The sequence below is a fragment of the Protopterus annectens genome, chromosome 13.part0 (assembly GCF_019279795.1).
Source record: "Protopterus annectens isolate FY-2018-M chromosome 13.part0, PAN1.0, whole genome shotgun sequence".
NCBI lineage: Eukaryota > Metazoa > Chordata > Ceratodontiformes > Protopteridae > Protopterus > Protopterus annectens.
Genome location: NC_056747.1, coordinates 909,823,331 through 909,842,623, shown reverse-complemented (window position 1 = coordinate 909,842,623; position 19,293 = coordinate 909,823,331). Strand labels below are relative to the sequence as shown.

General features: G+C 40.2%; 1 protein-coding gene across 3 annotated transcripts in view; it reads left to right on the top strand.

Moving 5' to 3' along the window:
- LOC122787763 overlaps positions 1-19,293 on the top strand; it is a 580,606-nt gene that overhangs the window by 1,191 nt on the left and 560,122 nt on the right. The window lies entirely within an intron of this gene.

Genomic DNA, 19,293 nt, shown 5'->3' with positions numbered 1-19,293 from the left:
GCCCCCTGGACACTTCCAGTCTCAGCATCACCCTGTTATTTCTACCCACTCCTGAGCAAGTTGTTAGTTCATGCTGCATTTTTAGGAGTAGTAGGTACAGACCGAGTTGCAGCAACAATGCTCTTATATAATGACAGGACTGTGTACCACACCCTGTTGGCTCTTCTTGTAGACTGACCTTCACTGTGGCTGGCATTTAGTTGCAACAATGATACCTTACAGCACCTCTACGTATAGGCCTGGTATGCTGTTTTACCACCCCCCCCCCCGACACACACATTCTTCAGTGGTCACCTCTATTTTCCCCCATCCCAAGCTCCCTACATCATTTGCATAACTTTGTTCTGTTTTTTCCACACATTTTGTCATACTCCAGCATTTTCACAAAACCATGTTTTTCTGTATGCTCTGTGTATTTTAAAGATTTTTTATTTTTACACAACTCTTTCATTTGAAGGTGGCTTGAACTGGGTTTAAAATTATGATCAAGGAAAGAAATTCAGTTTTGCAGTTCAGCTTTGGTTGTCTTTGCATCCGTTCAGCACACCTTATCTGGCCAAGATATCACAGCAATAACTATTAAGAAATAACACAGTTAAACCAGGGCCCCTGAAGCCATAAGGTTACAGATGCACTGAGGTGTTTTAGAGCATTTTCCCAACCTTTTAATACAGCGGTGATGTGAACAAAAATCATGAGTAAGAAAATAATTTCAGTCTTATTTTCTTTCAAGGAAAACATAAGTTGTGCCCAAGACTTAATGTTGAAAACTAAAATTATACCACTCGCCCATCTTTATACAGGACAGTCTCTATTTGTGTTCTGCAAAGAGACTTGAAAAATAGTGAGTGTCCTGAGAGTTTAGGACTGAAAATATTTCGTAAGTTTCCTTTAATAGTTGCATAAAGCAATTGTTTTGTATATGAAAGACCTAAATATTCTGAGAAACAACATAAACAAATAAAACTGTACAAGAATGAGTTTTTAATTTTGCAAAAAAAAAAAAAAAAGTCTAGTCCTTTGCAGTGTTTGTGGGTATGGTGCAAAAATGTTATGTTTCTGTAAAAAAAAAAAAATAAAGCCCCACTTTGGACAATTGAAAAGGTGGTAACCCTAGTTCAAAACTGCCAAAAAAGCAGCGTGCAATAAACAGGACAATTTTTTGTGAGAATACACACATTCTATCTGGGAGTACTGCCTGCCTCCCTACCCCCCTTAGCTGGCCTTAGGCATAGGCTAACTAGATGGCCACCTAGGACACTGCTCTAGCAGGGGCGTTTCTCCAGTATTTATTTGTTTATTTTTTGTGTAAATAAATGGTTTCTTTAAAACATTTTGAATGAATAATGAATACAGGAAAATCTAGACAGTAAGACAAACTGAGAAAAAGGGAGAAAAATGTAATCTGGATGATGTAGGTAGACTAAGATGGGGGCACTGGGTGGTGTGGGGGGTGCTGTAGAGCCCTTTTGCCTAGGACACTAGTTGAACAAAACCTGGCCCTGCCCCCCCCCCAAAAAAAAAAAGACCGTCTTTCTCTGTATTCCTCCTGTACTAGATTGGGATGAAAGCAAAGGTTCAAAAGGTCACAATCCTGTATTTCAGCTGACTGCTATCATACATATACACAGTACGCCTCCTCACTCTTCACCCCTTCAACCAAGGTAGCCACCTGTACACGTGTCTGATTTGTTATTGTTAGGAAAATGAAAAAATAATGACTACAGTTCTGTATTCTACTTTGTTGCTGCTAGACAGTATACTGCCCCTACAAACTGTAATACATGACTATGACATAAGATAAGCAAAGATTACAAATGCATTATATAGGCATATTAAAGAGTATGACCATAATTTCAAATTTTCAGTTGTTAACCAATCTGTAATGGATTCCCAAGGGAAAATAGTTGAATTGCATTTAGATGTTAAGGAATTGAGGTGGCAGCTGAAACTAGATGCCTCAGAGCCTGCGAACATAACCTGTATTTTGAAATTAAAGCAAATTATGGGGTAAATGGGCATGTTTGTATGGGACTCAATGTAGACTGATGTTATATTGTTGGGTAATTTGTATGTAGTTTTTACACTTTGATACACTGTTTTTAATGTAATTTAATAAATAGACATTTTAATTATTAAAATTAATTTTTTTTAAGTTTATTTAATTTTTAAAATATAATTTAAACATACATGTTTGTGTTGTTGTTGGTGTTATTGTAAGTAAGGTTATTGTGCAACCATTGCTTTAACAAACTGTTCTTCAATCAAGTAATTATATGATGACATCACTAATTTGTACCATGGGTATATATGGGCTGGGTTTTTCTTGTATTAATTGTTCTGAAGAAGTCCCTACCAAGGGAAGAAAGTGCTTAACCTGAAATAAATTAATTCTTTACCTGTGGCTGGTGTCCGAGTGCTGGTTCTAAATGTCCAAAAGGTCACAATCCTGTATTTCAGCTGACTGCTATCATACAGATACACAGTATGCCTCCTCACTCTTCACCCCTTCCACCAAGGTAGCCACCTGTACACGTGTCTGATTTGGGATCGTTAGGAAAATGTTCTGTATTCTACTTTGTTGCTGCTAGACAGTATACTGCCCTTACAAACTGTAATACATTTCTTTGTACATCTCTGAATTCTGTGAGCAAAACCCGATCGTGATCAAATGGAGTTTTAGACAGCGTAATGGATCAGGGATCCCACCAGCAACCATTCTAGTGTCTCATTGCTTAGTTGTCTCCTACTCACTTACCATAAACATTGTTCAAATCTCAGTGTGCATTATGTTTTCTTTACTTTTACAATGCTCGCATAGACTTGGTTTAAAACCTGCATTTCAGCTTTTGCAGCACAAACCCTGGTGGCTTTTTGCTAAAGATATCAAAACAAAATAGTTTCACATTGAAGACCGTCTTAAAATGAGCAACAGTAAACTTCTCTTCCCTTGAAATGCACGTTCATTGAAAATGCTTCTGGCCAGTGGTGGATTATGTGTACATTTATATCTACAGACATCCATCAAACCCAGCGATTATAGCACCATTGTTGACTACATTATTCTCAGATGTCTGTGACAAGAAATTAACAGCAGTGCTAATGATGTCACATATTTCAAATTTGTTTCACACAGACACTGTAGCCAAAGTATTCCATCTTAATTCTCTCTCTCTCTCACACACACACACACACACACACACACACACACACACACACACACACACACACACACACACACACATCCTAATCCTGCAAAAACAGATTGTTTAAAATGACCAGGTAGGCGCATAAGGTACTTTCATCTACAGAGATCCCCCACAACTGTAGCCATCTCTTGCTGTGAGGCGACAATATCAGCTACCTCCTAATACATGCTAAGCATACCTCTCAATGGGGGACAAAGGTCCAAAAATAGAGAGACACTTTTTAAATATTGCTGTTACAGACTTAGAAAGTTGATAGAATAACAGGTTTTGCATTGGTATGAATTTTTTTAAAGGATATTAAGTCTGAAAATCACGTCTGCCATTATTTTCTGATTTCAGTCCTCAATGATTTGCCAGAAAACTTTAGTTTTATGAGAAATAGACCAAAAAATATGAGTAAAAAAATCTGTGCATTCTGCAAAAATCTCGACAGTTGAAAGCTATGATGCTAAGTCAATATACACAGTCTCTGCAGAAGTTAGCCATCTGAATAATTTCAAATTAAAGAGAGCCATTCTAATGCAGAGGTTGCTTCTGGCAAACACCTTTTGTATTGAAGTTGCCAACAGCAGCATGAATATAATCAGTGTTTTTAATAATAGTGGCATTGTTGTGTTTTAAAAACTGTAGAACATTGTTAACTTCATAAAAATGTGGTATAGGGTCATCATAAGAAAGCTGCCTTTAGTTTTTCTTACAAGGCATCTCTTCCCTGGCTGCTGGCTGCCGCAACCAATCAGCTCCTTGCATCAATGAAGCAGACCTGATGGAGTGCAGCTTTTAGCTGACATTACAGGCCACTACAGTCAAGGAGGAAAAAAAAAATGAAACCCTTTGATGTGTGAATCACGCCACAGGCAGCAGCAAGGAGGAAGAAGAAACATGCGTGCGAGTTGGCTGCACTATTGGGGGCCCTTGTAAGCAGGGAGATAATTGGGAGCCCCCCTGTGGCGAAGGGTTTGGCAAGTGTCTATCGCCGACTGTGACATTAATAGAAATGAGTATGCCTCAGCATCTATTCAGAACATAACTGTGCACACACACGTTACGATGCCACCCCCAGTTTTAACAGGTAGGCAGTAATAGGCGTTTAGACAATGTATCAGGTTCCAGCTGTTGCATGTAAGTTTTTTGGTTGGTGTCTCCCACGTGGCTTTTGTCTGTACAGGTGCCTGCATTGAGTGGTATAAAACAAATTAATTAGGTGCTTATTAATTTGAGCTTTTATTGGCTTAAATGTCATAACCCTAGTTTTGAGAAAGGCAAGTCCTATGGGATCATAGGAAATTTACTAGGTTAATGGCCCGGGGGTCCTTACAAGCCTAGCCAAATTTATCCTTGTTACCATGATCAGCATCTATTGCCCCTGTCCAAGATGGACACAGGTGGAACCCCCGGGGTGAATTTACGGTTACCCATTCAGTCAGCCAGGTTGCGTTTGAAGAGGGCCACTGAGGTGCTCTGTTTGACGTAAAGTTGGAGTCTATTCCAAAGGTGTGGTGACCTCTGGAAGACAAATCTGTCCCTCCAGCAGGTTCTATTGATGTTGCATACCAGGTTTAGGTCCTTAAGAGTAATCCATGTGCCATTTGACTTGTGGATATGCAGCATTTCCAATAAAGCAGGGTTAGAGATCACCTTATATGCAAGGGAGAGATCACCTCTGAGTGGTCTGTATGAAACAGAATAAAGTGACAGTAATTTCAGCTGATCCACATGGAATAGCTGCTGAAGGCCGTGAATTTTCCTTGTGAGGAGCCTTGGTCTTTCCAATTGCTGCAAGTGCTTTGAAGATACATACCAAATGGGGCATTGTATTCAGTCATTGACCTAATGAGTGAAGAGTACAGGGAATTGATAACTTCTCCTCATAAGTAAGGACATTGTCTCAAGAAAAGATGAGCCATATAGAATGCCCTTCTTACCACTGTGGAAACATGATGATCAAAGGCAAGGTTGCTGTCAACCTGAGTGCCCAGATTTCTCACCACTGAATGCATACTTGGAGGTATTGCCATTGATGTGGCAGTTTGCAGGAACATTGCTCTTACTGAAAGGGATGATGATGCATTTTTTTGCTTTGAGTTTGAGGCCATCACGTTGGCACCAGTCATTTGTTTTTGTAAGACCACCTTGAAGGATGTTGATATCATTTGGAGATTCTGTGACAGCACCCAGTTTGCACTCATCAGCAAACTTTGTCAGCCACAGTCCCTTAGTTTTAGCTTTTTCTTTCGAGAAATAGATCCTGAATAGTAGAGGTCTCGGGATCGATCCCTGTGGAACGTCACTGGTTATGAGTCTGCTGTTAGAGGTGGACTCCCCTATTTTGACTGTATGGGTACTATCAGTGAGCCAGTTCGCAACTCGCTTTATGATATAAGGGTTGATATCTAGCTGAGAGAGTTTTTGATGCCTGAGTGAGGGATAGTGTCAAATGACTTGGCTAGGTCTAGGTAGGCTGTGTGTGCAGAGTTCCCCTCATTCAGGGCCCTGGTGACTCTCGAAGTCCACCAGGTTTAACAGGCATGATCTCCCCTTGACAAATCCAGACTGGATAGGATCTAATGTTTGGAGATTACCTGCATCTCTATGCCTTTGTTGATAAGGTCCATGATGATTCTCTCCATGGCCTTGCAGATAAGGATAGTCTGGCTAATAGGTTTATAGTTCCCAGGGTCAATAGAAACCCCCATATTTGTGCAAGGGGATAACAGTGGCCGTTTCCCATTCAGCTGGGACAAAGCCAGTGGTTAGACTGTGATTGAAAAGAGTATCCAATGGTGCTGCTAATTCTTGTTTGAGCCCATGTGGGATACAGCCTGAGATTTTATCAGGTCCCATTGATGCTGTGTTTTTGACCTTGGAGATGGCATTTATGACTTGCTCTTCAGAGATGCAAGGTAGGAGACAGGTGGCAGGGATGTCATGAGGTATGTGTAGTGGAGACGGGAGTGAAGTTTTCACCAAACCTGTCAGCTAATGAGTTAGCTATGTCCATCGGCTCATTACATGTTTTACCATTAACTACCAGTTTGGCACAAATCTGGGCCTTACCTTTTAGGTTACGGCTGTAACTAAAGACTGCCTTATGGTTGTCCTTTGCTGAGGAAGTTAATTTGGATTCGAAGCTTGCTTTGGAGGACTACACAAGAAATCTTATTTGCTTATTTAAGCTGAGGAGGGAGTGTCTCCAGTTTAAAGCCTGCTCTTTCTTACTGTTAGACAGCAGTTTCTTCCTGTAAAGCCTGTTAGTGGTGGTTGTCCACCAGGCAGGTTTGCTGTACCTTGAAGAGCTTGTTTTGGTCCTAACAGGTACTGCCGAGTCAGTGCAGTTATACAGGTAACCCAAAAATCCACAAAACAGAACTCAATACAAAATGAAAATCAACTCCACAGCAGGTGGAATCCAATAGCAGTTTATTGTTCCACACAGGTTTCCACACAGTTAAGCGCTTTCTTCCCTGAATCAGGACTTCAGAACAAATTACAAACTAAAATCCAGTCCTTATAAAGGATAACCACACCCTTCACTCAATAAGCATCATAGATACAGTCAGTTGAAAATTAAAACCAATAAATTGATTAAAATTATAAAGCACCAGTAAAATGTAACATTGTCATAAGGAAAACTGAATCATTTAAAACAGTAAAAAACAGAACTCAAAAAAATGTTTTCACTGTGTGGAAACCTGTGTGGAGCAGTTATACAGGTGCTTGTATGGGGCATTGTTGAGCTTGGCATAGTTACCAGTTCCGTTTGAGGGGGAAGATTCAATGAAACTATTTATACCATTCTGTAAGCAGTTATAATCTGTTTTGGAGAAGTTTTTTTAGTCTAGTTGCTGTGGGAGGGGGTCAGGTGTGATAGTTGCTTTAAATGGGACTGATTTGTGGTTGTATCTCACCAAAGATGAACTCACAGTTGGGGGCTATATTAGTCTGCCATATTTTGTAAACACCAGATCGAAGATGTTGGCTCTCCTAGTGGGGTTGTTAACCAGCTGGTCCAGGGCATTGGAGTTGACAAAGTCAAGAAACCTTTGGGCAGGTGAGTTTGAGCATGAGTAATTCACCCAGTCAATGCTAGGGTAGTTAAAGTTGCCCAAAACCATGGTGTTCGGATGTATCTTGATGGACACAAATTGATCCAAATAGGCAGAGTGGGTGTCCTTATTCATGGAGGGGATTCTGTAACTGGTAATGACTTGAATAGGTGTCCCACCAACAGTTAATTGCAACTGAATCTCTAGGGTGTCATACAGTTTAACCAATCTGAAGGTGTATTTATCTTTGATTACTATTGATACACCACCTCCTTTAGTTTTCCTGCCTTCTGTTTGTAGTCTGAATGTGTGGAAGGAGGTGAAACCTGGTATGGCTGGGCTGCTGTCCACACCCTTGAACCAAGTCTGTGTGACTGCACAAATGTCTGCGTCCTCCAGGGAGAAAACTGCTTCCAGTGAGTGCAGTTTCATGTTAAGACTCCTAGCTTTTATCACCATGACCTTGAGGTTACTTTTGGTTGGTATTTTAAAATCGGGAGTTTTGTCCTTGTGACACTGCCTAAAAAGGCACTATGGGGGTGGCAAGAGCCTTAGCCAGTTGCCGAAGTCCCAGGGGTGACAGATGAAGACCATCTCTTGCAAAGCATCCAGGTCTGTTGATCATGTCATCCCAAGCTGACAGGTACTGGATCCCCTTAGAATGACACCAAAAACTAAACTGATTATTGAAGTCAATCATTTTCTGTTTTTATTGAGGAATCATTCTAGGTGAAGGGAAAATGCTGCTTAAAACTAGGGACATACCTGCCCAAGACACACAATCTGAGAGATTAGTCATATCTCTTTTCATATAGCCCAGTGAGGTACGTCTCAAGTCAATCCAGAATTTCAAAATGTTTTATTTTGTTTTACTTTCATGTAATCTATCTATAGCTATGCTTTTTTTCCTGGCTATTCATATTTAAAAGGATTTCTGGAGCCCAGCGTTGGTCGCTGAATTGCCAATCTGAGGACTAAATTGCACTTCATAGGCTCCAGGCAGCTTTTCTCTTACTCTCTCCTGTTCATTCAGCAGTGTAATTTGTATCTTTATGTAGAAGCCTTCTGTGTGGAGTCTGCATGTCCTCCCCATGGTTAGGTAGCGTTCTAAAGACATGTGTGCGTAAATGGGTGTGCCTTCGTTGAAGGTTGGGCGTCGAGCTGGCACCACGGCATTTCGTAAAAATCTACTGCCAGTCATTAGCGGACCGGAGTTGCGCTGTGGCAACCCCTTACCGGGTAAAGCCGAAAGACAAAGTCACTAGCACATGCTAAAGAGTGTGTTTATCTGCTGTGGACTGGATTAGCTTCTGAGCCTGGGAGCAGTCAATGATTGTGCAATTTTAAAATTCAAGGTATAATTGCTGTAGTTTCCACTAGCAAGAAGTTACAGTTTTCAGTTACAGATGATATATGTCTGTGTGTATTTTTTTCATTCACAGAAAAAGGTGATAGTTTCAAACACATTTTCCTGATAAAGAAAAACATAAATATTGCAGAGTGAATTACATGTTTCAATTTACCTGCATGCATGTCTTCCACAATTTTAGTTATGCTCACGTACATGTTACTTTCTGACTCCAAAAACAGCATATTTAAATATAAACTTTGTAGGGAAAGTGTCTGTCCCCCATTCTTATAAACTGGAGCAGTGATATGACAGCACTTTATATAACTGCCCACATCATTTGTGTGTAGCACCCCTACTGAGCAGACATGGGACATCTGTATGGGCTGGTACTATGATTGGCAATTATTTATTTATTTGTTTGTTTGTTTGCAGTTTGTTAACCAGGAAAGTCCATTGGGCCAAGATGAGCCCTTTTTCAGTGGAGAACCAGGGAGAAAAGCTCCATATTATCTTCTTCTTTTTCTTTCGGCTGTTCCCATTAGGGGTCACCAAAGCAAATCATCTGTTTCCATTTCTTTCCTGTCCTCTGCATCTTGCTCTGTCACACCAACCACCTGCATGTCCTCTCTCACCACATCCATAAACCTTATCTTAGGCCTTCCTCTTTTCCTCTTACCTGGCAGCTTCATCCTTGGCATCCTTTTCCCAATATACCCAGCATCCCTCCTCAGCACATGTCCAAACCAGCGCAATATCTCCTCTCTGGCTTTGTCTCCAAACCGTCAAACCTGGGCTGAGCTTCTAATATACTTATTCCTAATCCTGTCTACCCTCGTCACACCCAGTGCAAATCTTTAACTCTGCCACATCCAGCTCTGACACCTGCCTTTTTGTCAATGCCGCTGTCTCCAACCCATGTAACATATCTGGTCTTACTACCCTCTTGTAGACGTTCCCTTTCACTCTTGCCAGTACTCATCTGTCACAAATCACTCCTGACACACTCTTCTCCACCCTGCTTGTACTCTCTTCTTCACCTCTCTTCCACACTCACCATTACTCTGAACTGTTGATCCCAAGTATTTAAACTCATCCACCTTCACCAGCTCTACTCCCTGCATCCTCACCATTCCTCTATCCTCCTTCTCATTCACATACACATATTCTGTTTTATTCCTGCTGACCTTCATTCCTGTCCTCCTAGAGCATATCTCCACCTCTCCAAGGTCCCCTCAACCTGTTCCCTACTCTCACTACAAAGCTCCATAGTATTTGCATGCAAAAAATTTCAGCAAGGAGTAATACACTAGAGTTAATACAGTATATTACAAAAACAACTCAGCAGTAGATAATATAAAATGTTATACAAATTAATAGAAACCAGTTGATTAGTTACGGTAGTGGTGGTGCTGCGGTAGCATTGTCGCCTCACAGTAAGACGCTGTCCTGTTCGATTCTCAGCTAGAGCGTTTTTTGTGTGGAGGCATGCGTGAATGGGCGTACCTTCGTTGAAGGTTGTGCGTCAGGGCCGGCAACTCGGCACGTAAAAATCTACTGCCAATCATTAGCAGACCGGAGTTCCGCTGAGGCGACCCCTAACCGGGAAAAGCCAAAAGACACAACAAAGTAGCAATGAGATTTTTTGGTATGTAATAAAGTAGTACAGAACCATAAAAGAGAATAAGCATTATATCTTATGTGATAGGCAAATACCAACACAAACTGGGGTATTAAAGGGAATAAAGAAAATAGGGAAGAGAGAGAACAGGTGAGCTTTAGGTAGAATTTACAGGGAGGTAGGGAAGAGAGAGAACAGGTGAGCTTTAGGTAGAAGTTACAGGGAGGTAGGTTGAAGGAAGTGGGAGGGGGAGTGGCAGTAGGAGTAATAGGGTGGAAGTTAGGAGGGGTGAGAGCAGGAGCACTCCCAGCTAGTAGAGAGATATGAATGGAGCAAATTCTTAAAAGTGGAGAGGTTCTGGGTATTTCGGATATGGGGAGGAAGTGAGCTCCATTTTCTTGCGAGGGAGAAAGACAAAAGAAGTTGCCCAGGGGTACGTGGTGGTTTGTGTATTTCAAGGAGGTTTTGATTATTAGATCTAAGGGTTCAATCGGGAAGGTGCATAGTAAGGATGGAGGAGAGGGAGGGGCATTGAGATGGGTTGAAAATTAGTTTATGAGCAGTGCAGAGTTGAATATAAGAGAGAGAATTCGGGAGCTCCAGCCAGTTCAGGGAGTATAAGGAGTCACAGTGGTGGGATGAGGATTTAGAGCTGGTAGCAGACTTGGAAATTTTATTGTAACAGGATGCCAGTTTAGTTTTGAGGGTGGCTTGAAGATTGGTAAGGAGAGGTGCTCTGTACATGAGAGAGGGAAGGAGGTATGTGGTAGAGAGGGTAAGCTTAGTCGAAGAGGTGAGGTAGCAATTGTGCCGGTAAAGTATTCTGAGTTTCTGGAGAGTTTTTTTTTTTATGTTGGTTTGAAGGGGGAATGTCAAATTTTAGTTGTTCATTGATAAGGACACCTAGAAGCTTAGTTTGGGAGACTATTTTAATAGGAGTCTTATTTTGGCTTACCATAGAGAAGGAGTTCTTGCCTACATTGGTGTTTTTAGAAGGGGTAAAGGTTATGATTTTGGTTTTGGATACATTGAGAGCTAAGTGATTATTTAGCAGCCATATCTCAGTGCTGTTGAAGGCCGCTTGTGTTATTTGCATGAGTTAGGGAGGGATTCAGCAGAGCCGATAATGGTAGAGTTGTCTGCGCATTGGACAAATTTGGCATTAGGGATGTAATGATGGACATAGTTAATGAAGATATTAAATAGAAGAGGGCCCAGGATAGAAACTTGGGGGACACCAATCAGAGTGTCGAGGTAGGAGGTGGTGCAGTTATTCCATTTGATGGCTTGCTGTCAATTTGAGAGGTAACTGGAAAACCAGTTTAGAGAGGAGGAGGAGGAGAAATTAAGATAAAAGAGCTTAGATAATAGTAGGCTATGGGAAACTGCATCAAAGGCCTTAGCTAGGTCTAAGAGAAGGGAAGATTGCCAGAATTGCGGTCACAGTTAATATTATATAGAAAGGGTAGTAGGGCTGCAGTGGTACTGTGTCCAGATCTAAATCCATGTTGTCTTGGGATTAGCAGGTGATTTTATAATGGGTAGGGTAAAAGTTGAAGTTGGGCACATTTTCCAAGAATTTTAGAGATTTGGGGGGGGGGGGGTTGGCTACCAGAAATTAGTTGCATGTACAAACTACATTTTATCTCTCACCCATAGGTATATGTAGGGCAGGCAGACTGATCTGCTTTCCTTCCAAATGCTGCTGTTACCACTGTTAATGATTACCAGTACATATGTATTGCAGCAGAGTTTTATAACATGCCAGTCTATGTATCTTCTAGATAATCTGTTCATGATTTATGGTATTCCAATAGATGTGTATGTAATGCAGGAGATGTAACATGCTTCATTGTCTAATGACACTCTTTTTATGGCTATGCATGTAGCAGTGACTGTAATGTAAAGGTTCCAGCTGCAACTAATTTCTGATATGTAAGTATAGATTTGTCTGTACATGGATGTCTCTGGTTTTCATTGCAAGAACGTGTTGATGTAAAATTATAAACTGCTTCTAGACACTATATGTTTGAGGCTGCATTCACTTGCAGGAATTCTTATGACACACATGCCTGCATGACCTTTAGCTGTTAACATTAAAGGTGTTTTGCATGAATAGTAGCATTGTTTTTCTGATTAGTAGTGCAGTACTGTATCATTTACCATATTTCAATACTTCATTTGGATGTGTTCTGAGCAGCAGTACTCCCTGTGGTTCTGTAAATGCTGATGTTCATTTTCATGGTGGAAGAGAAGAGGTAATTAACAAAAAATATGCCAGTCATAGTGGCCAGAAAAATGGAGTTGATCTGTCATTGATAGAGGAGGGGATCCTAAAAGAGCATAAAGCTGAGGTAGGCAATGGATATTATATAATCTTCAGGGTTAACTCTCTTATATGCTTTTTTTCTTCCTTTGTGTGTGTTGACCATCAAACCTCCCCTGTCAGCCAAGCCCATTCATTCTCTTGTCCCGAGTATTCCCCAGTGACAGTGAGAGCTGTCTGGAGTAGGCTGTCACATAGGCAACCTCAAACCTCCCCTGTCAGCCAAGCCCATTCATTCCCCTGTCCCGAGTATTCCCCAGTGACAGTGAGAGCTGTCTGGAGTAGGCTGTCACATAGGCAGCCTTTAGTGGTGATTTCTGCCCTTGCAAGCATCCCAGCAATGACAACATTTTTCTAATGTGAGCCTTAACCCTTCTAGTGAGCAGGGAACATGTGTCCTGCTTTGCTACAGAAGCCACTGCATCTCTTTGATGAGGGCTACAGTGCTTGTAGCTTGTTGGACAAATACTTTTCCCTCTTATTGGGTGCTAGGAGAGGTTTAAACTCCCCCTCCCATGACCCTGCATTGGATTAAGATGGTAATTGGAGAGTGAGTGAGTGAATGAATGGAGGAAGGATATTAGCCGAAGGATAACTTTAGCGAGCATACACCATTGTTGGAAATATAATTTCAACCCAACTTCTTGCTTGATGATTTGAGTTTTTTTTTTTTTTTTCAGAAGCACTGTCTCATTGATGTATCCTGCCCTGTAGCCCTGAGGCTTCAGTTTAAATTTGCACCTGTTCTTAAGCTGACAGTGAACTGCATTGCCTAAGTTCTTCAAATTTCCTTTTCCAGGTCCACAAGTTGCCCTTTTGTCAGTTGAGAATGCCATTTCCAAGACTGGTATTTCTTGAGTAGACCCAGGAATGAGACCCACCCTTGCATGTGGCTAAAGGCAAGGAATTCCTGTTTACATGTGTATAAGTCCCCTATTAATAATGTACCCCTTTTTGCCATCGTAAAGCTGTAGTAATTTTTCCCCCCAATAGTGAAAGTTCTTTTGTATACTGCCTACATACAGACCATCCTGCAGTTTCCAGTCTTTGCTGTGTTTCTCATTGCTTTCTGGCTTTCTTGTTTACATATATGTTGCCTTCTATCTGTCTTGTTTATATGCATGTTCTGTCGCTATGCTGCCTTATTTTCTACTGAAAGCTCCACTTCCTCTTTTCTGCCCTTTCTGTTTTAGACACAGTATTCAAGTATTTTTTTTTTTGTTTTTTTTTTTGCATTTCAAAGCCTGACATGACCATCTGGCCTGCACAGCCTCCTGTTTACCCTTTTTCCTCCTGTAACATTTGGACTTTTATCAAAGACATTGCTTGCCTGTTTGAGGTGTTGTACTCATATTGCTTCTAGAAATTCTGCCACTTCCTTAGAACAATAGGTAATTATCTTATTTTAGTCATTGCAGCATCTGGCCACGACTTTTCTGAAAGTCTGTTTTAATACGGCAGTAGTGGTTGTGGCAATTGTAGTTTCTATTCTTTCTTGTGTTCTGTTTATAACACTGTTTTAAATTTCTCATAAACAACATACTCTTGAATAAATTCATACCTCTCAAACTCTCAGCAAAAGTAATGTGGGCAAAGCTTGACAAAATGGGGGGGGGGGGGTCAAAGGCCCAGAAATGGGGACATATTTTAAATATTACTCTTATAAACTCAGAAAGTTGTTAGGGTAACTGGGTTTGTTTATTTTCTGAAGGATTTGAACTGTTATTTGGTGACTTCAGTCCTAAGATAACCCCAGTGATTTGCCAGAAAACCATAAATTTTATGAGGAACAGACCAAAAATATAAGCCAAAAATCTGGACATTCTGCAAAAATCTGTACAGTTGAGAGGTGTGATTTAATACGGGACAGGACCTTGGTTTAGCTTCTTGACTGACTTCAGATTCAGGTGGTGAACTTTCCTGTTCGTGTGTTGTGTGTGTTTCTTTACTGTTTGTCCACCGTGTAGTTCTGATAGGTCTTCTGCAGTCTGTTATACTATGTCCAAAGCCAGTTTTCCTGTTTTGTTTGCAAGTGTTTGTTTATGTCCAGGATAACTTTATCAGCCTTGTTTCTGCAATCGTCTGTTATACTAGCATTTCTGCCTCTGATCACTTTTCCTAGCATTTCTCGTTTTACTTTGTATTGATTTTTCAGACATCCGTAGGGTAGTCAAAGTAGGTATTTCACTTTACAGCCTTCTGATTATTTGTGACTATTTATGCGAGATGGATCCGCGGTGGTGCAGCGGTAGCATTGTTGTCCCACAGCAAGAGGTTCTCCCATTCGATTCTCAGCTAGTGTGCAGGGAGTGCCTTCTGTGTGGAATCTGCATGTCCTTCCCGTGGGTTGATTGGCGTTCTGAAAGACATGCGTGAATGGGTGTGCCTTCGTTGAAGGTTGGGCGAGCTGGCAACTCGGCACAATGAAAATCTATTGCCAATCATTAGCGGACCGGAGTTCCACTGGTGGCGACCCCTAACCGGGAAAAGCCGAAAGACAACAACAACATGCGAGATGGAGCCTTAACATGGCGTATTCCTGGATTCCAAAATTATTAAATGATAGTCCTTGTAACTTTTGCTGCTGCTCTGTTTTATCAAATGTTTTCATTGCTTGAATAGTTCTCTCTGTTCATATTAGGTTACAGACAGTATGGAATGGATTTTATGAGTTCTCACTCTTGGTAAATCTTTTGAGCTTCTGATTTTGCTGTTATTTACCATTAACAGATAACAGTATTTAGTAATCCTAGCATATCTGAGCTTGTGCCTGATACTAATTATTTAATGGAAATTGGAATAATGTGTCAACTTCATGACTGATGTGGTACTAGTTCTTTTCCTCATTTCATTGGATTGTTATGATATGAACTATATATGGCACACCTCTATGCTACTATATGAATTTGCATTTCAGGTCAGTACCTTGTCTCCTTGTGTTTTTTTTTTCAGTATATTACTTGATAGGATTCCTTGTTTCATTTCAGCCTTTTGTATTCTCAGTTGATTGAGGACCCTTTTTTCAGCTTTAAAAGTAAACCTTGAAAACAATTTTTTTTACCTTCTTAAAAGTTTGGATTTTTCTTAGTTTCTTTTGTTTAAGGCAGCCTTTTATTATGGCTTCTTGCAGATTTTCAGAATTGTATTACTGTTCCTTGCATCATTTATAATTGTGGTATTGACCAAAGAATAGCTAGTTTTTCTTTGAACAATTCTTGCCTCTCTGGCTGTGCTCAGCACATTTTATGTGTAGGTGCTGGCTGGTGTTTCACTTTTGGATCATACTTCCGTAGGTTTTCAACATCTGTGCTTTCTAAGGGTTAATGGATTGTTTTAATGCAATATTCTGTAAATGTGGTTAGGTAATTTCTAGCATTAGTAATCTTTTGTGTCTTTTGGCTTTTCCCGGTTAGGGGTCGCCACAGCGGAACTCCGGTCTGCTAATGATTGGTAGTTTATTTTTACGTGCCGAGTTACCAGCCCTGACGCACAACCTTTAACGAAGGTACGCCCATTCACGCATGTCTCCACGCAGAAGATGCTCTAGCTGAGAATCGAACCGTACAGTGTCTTACTGTGAGGTGACAACGCTACAATTCCTGTTGCATCTGTTTCTCTTGCATCTGTAAATGCATTTAACCCATAGGCAACTGTTCTGGTTTAGGATCTCAGTAGCTATATGATTCTGACTTGCATCTACTGGCAACAAAGTTGGCTTAGTCTCTTTGTAGTGTTTTAACACTGGTGCTTTTTTTAACTAGATTTTAAGCATTATAAACTATTTTTCCTCATAGTGCCATTATCAGATTACAGCTTGGTTTAACAGCTTTCTTTTAGGCAGAGTTTTCTCAAACATATTAGGTACTAATTTTCCAAAATACTTTATTATCCTTAAAAATGCTTACTTGTCTTTTGGCATTGGCATTTGTATTTTTGTTCTGACCTTTTTCTGTATAAAGCTTCAGTCCTTCTGATTTTAGAATATAGACCAAGACTATTGGAGTTGTTGCTCTTTTTTTTCTTATTAAAGTTCGTTATGCTGTCTTAATATATTCAGCCAGCAGTCTCTTGTTTTGTTCTTCTAGTGTCCAACTACACGTTAATAGATCATTTGTTATGCTTACAGCAGGTTCTAAGACTTTGATTACTTGTGCAGTAGCTTTTTGAAATGCCTGTAGTCTCTGGCAAAGTATCAAACAAATATTAAAGAATTTTTGGTACTTTTCCATTATCGGGGCAACAGCTGTAGTCAGCATTTAGAATGTTAGCCCACGCAGGGCTCTGGGTTTTCCCTTACCTGGACAACTAGCTCATAGTAACCCCAGTGATGGACACTACCATTGCCAGGAAATTTATCTTTCAGCTTTTCTAGTTCTGGGTATAGTCTAGATAACCAAAACGTACCGTATATTTAAACCAGTAACCATCTGCTTGCGACAAGGCATATTCTGCTATTCTTTATTTAAAGCGATAACCATCTGCTTGCAACAAGACATATTCTGCTATTCTTTCTTGATAATTACATTTCTCACAGAAATAGTTGAACACTTCTATTATACCTAACACCAAAAAGTACCAAATACAGTATATATGTCAGAAGCAGTTGGACGAACCAGACAGCTTAAAATGTTTACCCTGAAAGAAAAAAATGTGGTGTTGGGTATAATAGAAGTGTTCAACTGTTTCTATGAGAAATAATTCTCAAGAAAGGTTACTTTTTTGTTATGGGGGCAACAGATATCATAACCGCTTGGAATGTTACCATGCTGTTGCATCTGACAGTCAAGAAAAAGTCGCATCAAAATGCATCTTGTACAGATTTTCAGATGCACCAGCGTGGTAACATTCCAACTGCTCATTTAAAAAAATAAAATCGGTGACAGTCTGCAAGGGAAGTATAAACATCAGTGACAGCAGTGTGAGCTTTGCGACCGCGGGCTAACATTCCAAATGCTGATTACAGCTGTTGCCCCAGCAATGGAAAAGTATCCATTTTTTTTTTCTTTCTAATGACATTTTAATTGTAAAAAGTTTAGAACTTTATTCCTAAAACTTTATCTTCCAGAATCTTTAGTATGCATCTAATACAAAAATAATACTGAGATCAGTATATCAAAGCAATGGGTAGTGAATCCACTTGTTTAATCACTTAGAGCAGTTGTGAATTGACTGTTGCCTTGCAACAGTAGCCATACTACTCACTCATTCTTTTGGGTTGGACTGCTTGTTAATGACACCGCTTTTGGCATTTCATGGTTTGGGGTCGCCATGTTGGATCACTGATCCACTTATGATTGGCAGTGGATTTTTACAGTGCTGAGTTGCCAGCGCAGCACTCAACCGTCAGAGAAGGCACACAGACTTGCGCACCTGCCTGCTAGTCTAAGGATTCCATTTGCTTTATTTCCTGCTCAACTCTACTCCTGAAAGATACTGATGCTTTTATTGTATTTTTGATTTATTTTTATTTTTTTGCAGGTTATATGACTAGTGTAGTTTTAAGATTTTAGAGTATGATTTTTCTTCTGGCAAAACGTCTGAGCTTGTAAACAAGTCAGGATTTATATGTTTTTTTTTTCTTGGCAAACTTTCTAAACTTGTAAACAAGGCAGCACAACCATAAATTTAGTATGGTTCTGTACAGTATTCAGGAAGTATTTGCAGGTGAATTATTCAAGAAGTCTTTGTAAGTGAGTGGCTTTCTGAATGTGTACAGGAACACTTTCTCTGGGCTTTTACACATTTTATTATTCATAGCATCTCACAGTCCAAGCAATCTAAATGCTGGGATTTACTTATTTAACTGCAGTGATTTAAAACTATCTTCTCTTTCCTATTTTTTTATTTTATTAGTAATTTCTGACCCAGTGGCATTTCTTGGTGCCTGGAGTAAGTCAGTGGTGTATACATGGCCATTTTTTTGTGCCCTTTAACCCAAGACACGCACACACATTATAGATTATATTGTACGTACTTGAAATTCAGAAATGTATGATGTGATGTTGTCAACTTCATTCCATCCTTGACACAAGGGTGCAGCTCTGTTATTGGAACTAACTTGGCTGTTACTAGAGCTTGTGCCAGCCAAAAACTCTCTAGCTTTGTCACTACCCAAAATCCCTTTCTCTCGATTACCCCAGATCATGTTTGCCACTTTCCGAAACTGTCCCGTTTAGCTGATACTCTCAAGCGTTTGTGGGATTAGGTAAAATTTTTGTCTTCTCCTTTCAAATTTCCTTCAAATCTCTCTTCCATCTCCTTTGTTACAATTTGTGTAATCTCTGTATCATCCTTGATGCTGTCTTCCCTTATACTTTCATGTAATCCCAACTATTGTCATTGATAGTTCCTCTCTCTCTCTTTCTCTCAGCAATCTTTCCCGTGTATACCTTTGTGTACCTCTCAACTATCATCGTTGATAGTCGTTTCCCTTTTTCTCCTCTTCCTGCCATAAAAAAAATCTTTATATAGCTATATTTTTTCTTTACTTTCTGTAAGACCCCTTCTGGCTTCAAAAGTGTGGTTATAAAATTCTCTCTTCCAACTATCATTCTTTGTGTATTGTCTTGGCCCTGTCCATTTGCAAGAAGATTGTAGTACCTGTCATGCCTTCAGTTATAGGGCCCTAGCCGAGAGGCACAACAAGTTAATTTTAAAAGGTCTCCCATCACCAGCCTTTGTTTCTGCACCGATTACAAATTATGAGTCCTTCAGTGCAAGAATTGGATTCTACATCTCAGACT